At 39.5% G+C, this 5,570-nt stretch overlaps 1 long non-coding RNA gene across 1 annotated transcript; it reads right to left on the bottom strand.

Moving 5' to 3' along the window:
- Positions 1 to 331: 331 nt before the first annotated feature.
- On the bottom strand, positions 332 to 3,744 carry LOC139360061 (uncharacterized). Its single transcript, XR_011617055.1, has 3 exons — positions 3,633 to 3,744; positions 2,922 to 3,003; positions 332 to 429 (listed from the first exon to the last, which is right to left on the bottom strand). It is a non-coding gene; the product is annotated as an uncharacterized lncRNA (long non-coding RNA).
- Between the last annotated feature and the right edge of the window lie 1,826 nt (positions 3,745 to 5,570).

The raw sequence follows: 5,570 nt of genomic DNA, 5'->3' as shown, positions 1-5,570 counted from the left end.
GTCAAGAGGGACAGAAGTACTTTTCTGAAGTGGAGAGCTGTCTTTGACTTGGCAAGTCTCCACAGGGTATAACAAGGCAAGCATTAAATGCAATAGTTTGAGGCAAAATTGACTTGGTTATGTTAATAACTAGATGGTCAGCAATAGAACGAGGAAAGAAGAAAGAGTAAAAGAATAAATGAAAAGAGTTAAATTTTTCTTAGCTTTAGTTTGGTAGGTTTTCCTCTGGGACTATGGCCCACGACTCTGGAGGGGGTGGCACTCTCTTGACTTGGGTGTGATGAGTCCATCCTTTTTTTGCTGTACGAACAGCAGTGTCAGTGGTTAGTAGCACAAAGTAGGGTCCTTCCCAGGCTGGCTTGAGTTTTTCTTCTTTCCACCCTTTGATGAGAACGTGATCTTCAGGCTGGTGTTGGTTTACTGGAAATTCTAGGGGTGGTACATGTGGTAAAAGACATTTAGTTCTGAGGGAAAGGAAAGTGGAAGATAAATCAAGTAAATACTTTTTAAGAAACTGACCTTTTGTTTTAAATGTGGGGACCTTGGCAGTGGACTTAGTCCTTAGTGCCTTTTTTACTAAGAAATTTCCTTTAGCACCTATTTTTATTAGTTTTTAAACCAAAGAAAACCAAACACCACTTTACATTTAATAATGTTTTTTGTATGATTTTTATATCAGATAAGCTAAATTTTATCTTTATATTAGTGTGTTATTAATATTAAACCTAATTTTAATAAAACCTTGTAGACCTATTTATCCAATTTTTATTATTTGACCATAAGGTTAGATTTTATAGACTCTTTTTAATCTTTTATAATTTTTGTTAAAGAGTAGGTTGGTGCTTTAAGAAAAACCTGTTGCGTTTTTACTTCAATGTCCAGTTCACAGAAAAACTGGATACCTTTTTAACTTTGGCTAATATGTTTGCACATAGAATTTTCTTTACAATTAACATTTTAAAACTTGGCACATAAACTGTTTCTTCAGTAGTACTCAGGAGGCCTTATTACTTTTAAATTATACAACATTTTTTGCATAAAATTTTTTTAACACACTTTTTTTATAACTTTTTTTTTTCTTTCACGACTTTTACAGGCAGTTTTTCGATGTGCCTTAACTTTCTGACTTATTACAAACATTTCTTTCTTTAAACAACCAGTTAATTTATTTCAGGACAAGAATTTACTATATAACACTCTTTTTATATAAATTCCGCCCCCCCTTTCCCCCCTTTTTTTTCGAAGATGATAACCATTCTTTTCCTCTCTGTCTTTGCCTCTTTTTCTCTCTGTCTCTTTCCTCTCTTTCTCTCTGCTGGGTTTTCCTTGCCACTACCAGCTGCTTATGCTGCTGTTCTCTTAACTACTGCGGCGGGGAAGGGGGTATAAAACCAGCTGTAACTGTCTATATACGGAAACTGGTCTGGGTGCTTTGGCTTACAGGTTACCTTGTGCCATACCTTTGAAACAAGAGACCTGTCTAGGTTTCCTTCTGATAGCCAACCCACCTCTAATGCTGGCCATCTATTTCACACAAAGTTCTAAGTTTTCCTAGAGTCATAGTAGCACCGTAATCTCCCTTAAATCCTTTCTTGAAATTTTTTCAACACAGTTCCTAGTGAGGTGGGCTTACTTTGTGCCTGACCCACGTCTCCTCAAGACAAAACACCACGCTCACACCACACGCACACTACAAAACAAATAACGGGTACAAAGGGCACACACACACTTTTACAATGTATGCCAAACCAGAATCAAAACCAAAATCAGAGTATCAAGAAATCCAACCCCGGTCAAAACCAAAACCAAAGCATCAAGCAATCCAAGTCAAGTCAAAAACAAAAACCAAAGCGCCGATAAAGGCACGCCATGGGTGATCAGGCCACGATTCCACTCAAATGGAATAGGCAAGTTCCCAAGACCAGTCCTGTCAAGCAATTCAAAACCAAAACCAAAACCAAAGGGCCAATAAAGGCACGCCTTGAATGATCAGGCCACACTTCCACTCAAATGGAGTGGGCAAGTTTCAAAGACTAGTCTTACCAAGTTTTAGATGTCCGGACTCCAAGTGCTAGTTCCTTCCCAATGTTCGGCCACTGCGTTGATCCTCCACCGGGGCTGGCCACACACTGCTCTGGCGAGGCGTCCCACAGGGCAAATGCCTAACCGGGAGCGCTCTCAGAATCTGCCTTGCTCGGGCTGGTCGGAGTCCCCCGCAGAGATGTTCCACAGGGCAGGCTTAAGCAGCCTAAAGAGCTGCCTCGATCATCCGCCAGTCACCTCACTTCCCCATCAGGGAACCAAGAAATGTAGCAGGGCTAGCTGCGGACAAAACCCCTCAGACACCGAGATAGTGAAGGGAGTGGCTTTAATCAGCTGGGAGCATCAGCAGGCTAGAGTCTTGAAATCCGAGCTCCTCACGTGCTCAACTTCTGTCCCTTTCAAGGACTCACAAGTCTAAGGGGGTCTGCGTGAGAGTGTCGTGATTGATTGAGCAAGCCAGAGGGTACGTGACAGGGGCTGCAAGCACCGGTGGTCACAGTGAAACAGAACAGAACGGGAGGTTTCACAGTGTCCTTCCATACAAGGTCTGGAATCAGTTGCTAGGTCAGGGTTCGAATTTTAACTACCAGGCTTAGGTCAGGCAGGCCCAGGCCTGGTTTCAGGTCTGGTTCCTAGGCACCAGGATACCTGCCTTTAGTTTTGCTTCTCTTTCCTTTTCTGAGTATAGAACAATATGAGAGGGTCTCTCTCTTCCCTGAATATTATATATAGGATGGTAGACCTAATAATAAAGAGATTTTCTGAGCAGGCCTATTAATCACAAGAGTCCTTGAAAGCAAAGGGCTTTCTCTGGCTGGTGGCAAGAAGGAAGGCAGAAGGGAAATCAGAAGGATTTGAAGCATAAGGATTTCACTCACTGTTGTTGACTTGAAGATGGATGGGTCCACATACAAAGACTTAGAGGGCCTAGGAGCTGTTGAATAACTCCCAACCAACAGCCTGCAGGGAGATAGAGACCTTACTCTTACAACTGCAAAGAACTAAATTCTAAAGTCTTCAAGTAAGAACTCATTTAACACCTTGATTTTGGTCCTGTGATATCCTGAGCATAGAACCCAGCCAAGCCCACCCAGACTTCTGCCTGCAGAATTTATAGCTAATAAATGGGTATTGTTTTAAGCGGCTAAATTTGCGGTAATTTGTTATGAACCATATCGTTAGACCAAAAGCTGCATGTGGACAAAAGCCTCAAGTGGCCTCCTGATTTTGCATAAGTGAATGGAGCTTTGCTTAAGTTGGGTCAGTTGGTTTCCATATATGTGGTGCTAAATGACAGAGGTGGTGTCAAAGAACAAAAGGAGAAGGTGCAAACGAAAAACGCCATCAGTTACTGGGAATGGTATTTTTGTAAGTAGTTAGACACATGGCATCTCTTGTCTTTGATATCAAATTATTCATTTGATTTACCACATCCGAGCTAAAGGAACTGTACTTTTATCAGCATCAATTTTTCCTCATTTGAATGGTCTCTGAATATGAAGGGCGTATTCCTTCTTTCCTAGTGTTTCCCCCAAAGAGTTCCTAGCCCAATATACATGAATGGTGTTGATCCATTTAGTTTCACTTACCAGGTGACTGTGACCCCAGCATATCATTCCGGTAGCTTCTCTGTAAGGTTGAATCTAACTTCCTTCATGACATACATTATTTTTATTCCATTTTGCCTTCTATCAGAACAGTACAATTAGCTGCAGCAGCATAATCCCTCAAGAATATTATGGGAATGTCAGCTCTCAGAAACTCCCGACATTTGTAGTTTTAATTCATTTGCAAGTTAACCATCTTGATTACTTTACTCTAAACACATGAAAACATTTCTTAGTAGGAAATTGGAGGAGGTGATATTTAAAACTAAAACCTTTTATGCAAAAATTAAACATGAGGAGGAAGTTTGCATGAGAGAGAATCAGCTGGTACTAAATAGACCAGCATTCATGGTGCAGAAGCTGTCACAGTAAAAGAATAGAAAAAAGCACTTTGCTTTTCCTTCTTATAGATCTGAGTTTAATGTGCCCTTGCATTTCAATTAGCTAGTGGGAGGACGTATTTCACTTTTTGTATATTCTTTCTGTTGCACTTGTGAGCTTTAAACCTTTCTCCCGCAAGGCCAGTAGAAGTCTTTTTCTAACTTGTTATGATATATTTGTACTCTTTTCTCCATCCTGGAAGCTCAATATAGTAGTGGATGATAACTTCGGATCCATTATAAGAATATGGATAGTCACAGGTGAGCATCTTTTGGGAACTACTTCTGCATGCAGGGGTAATTTACATGAAAATGCAGGGGGAAATAAAATGTAATGGGCAAAAATTTCCTTCTCTACCAGTCCTGTGGAGACTCAGACTAGCCTTCAGAGCCTCATGTTAGAGGAAGATAAGGGGTGTAAGGTCAACACTTGATAGCTGGAAAGCCAGAATCTTCTCTGGGATGAATCAGATGGAATATCAACAGAACAAGGTTTCCACAGTTAGCTTAGCTTGTCCTTTGTAAACTGTACCATTTCACCACTGGTTGGGTCTTTCAGCATAAATCAGCATATAAGATTGAACAGGAAGAAATGGAGAATCCAAATCACATAGAAGAAATGCCAATTTTTCCTTTTATGAAAGTCATAGAGTAATTTAAGATCAAAAGAAAATAACAAGTTATGTTTAGTACATAAAATTAGATTTCAACAAGTTGCTCTAGTAAAAATAACACAAGAAGACCAGGGTTTTAATTCTGATTTTGCCCCTCACTGGTTATGTGTAATCTTTATAGTGTTATTTAGCCTCATTTATTTCTCATCTGTGAAATAATATAAGAATAAAGTATGAGATCTCCTTAGACTTAAAAATTCTGAGTAAACACTCAAAACCCCCATAACGCTATGATTCTTAAGACAAATGTATAGAAATGGTTTTAAAGCTGTATTGATTCAGGTCTAGAAATTGTTTTGAAGGCAGATTGTGTAATAGTTCTGGGGAAAAATTATTTTCAATACTGGCATTATTGAGAGATATTAAAATCAGGTATGGAGAGAATACTTGAAATGTTTATATTTTCTTTAACCTGTTCTTTCAAAATTTAAGTTCAAACTCTGCTTTTAAATGACATATGGCAATGCAGGCCCTCTAGCTTCCCACTAAAATATCTCGAAATGAATAACCATAACAATAAATTGAAAACACATTGCTGCACCCCAAACAAATGTCCAAATATAACTTAATTGCAGAATATGGCCAAAATCTGTACTTACGGTGAAACAGATAGGGCTCAATTAAACTGGCTTGAGAAAAAAAATCCAACTTAAAAAAATGTGTTTTTTTAGAGACAAGGTCTCACTGGGTTCAAACTCCTGGGCTCAAGCAATCCCCCTGCCCCAGCCTCCCATGTAGCTGGAACTAGAGGTACACAACATGGTGCCTAGCCCAGTCATTATTTAGTGAGTCTGAGAATACCTTTACAAAAGAAAGATAAGTGTTCACTCTTAAAATCATAAACATAGTTGAAAAGAGGCAGTGGG

The sequence above is a fragment of the Macaca nemestrina genome, chromosome 19, assembly GCF_043159975.1.
Source record: "Macaca nemestrina isolate mMacNem1 chromosome 19, mMacNem.hap1, whole genome shotgun sequence".
Taxonomy (NCBI): Eukaryota; Metazoa; Chordata; class Mammalia; order Primates; family Cercopithecidae; genus Macaca; species Macaca nemestrina.
This window is presented reverse-complemented; position numbering and strand designations above follow the sequence as displayed.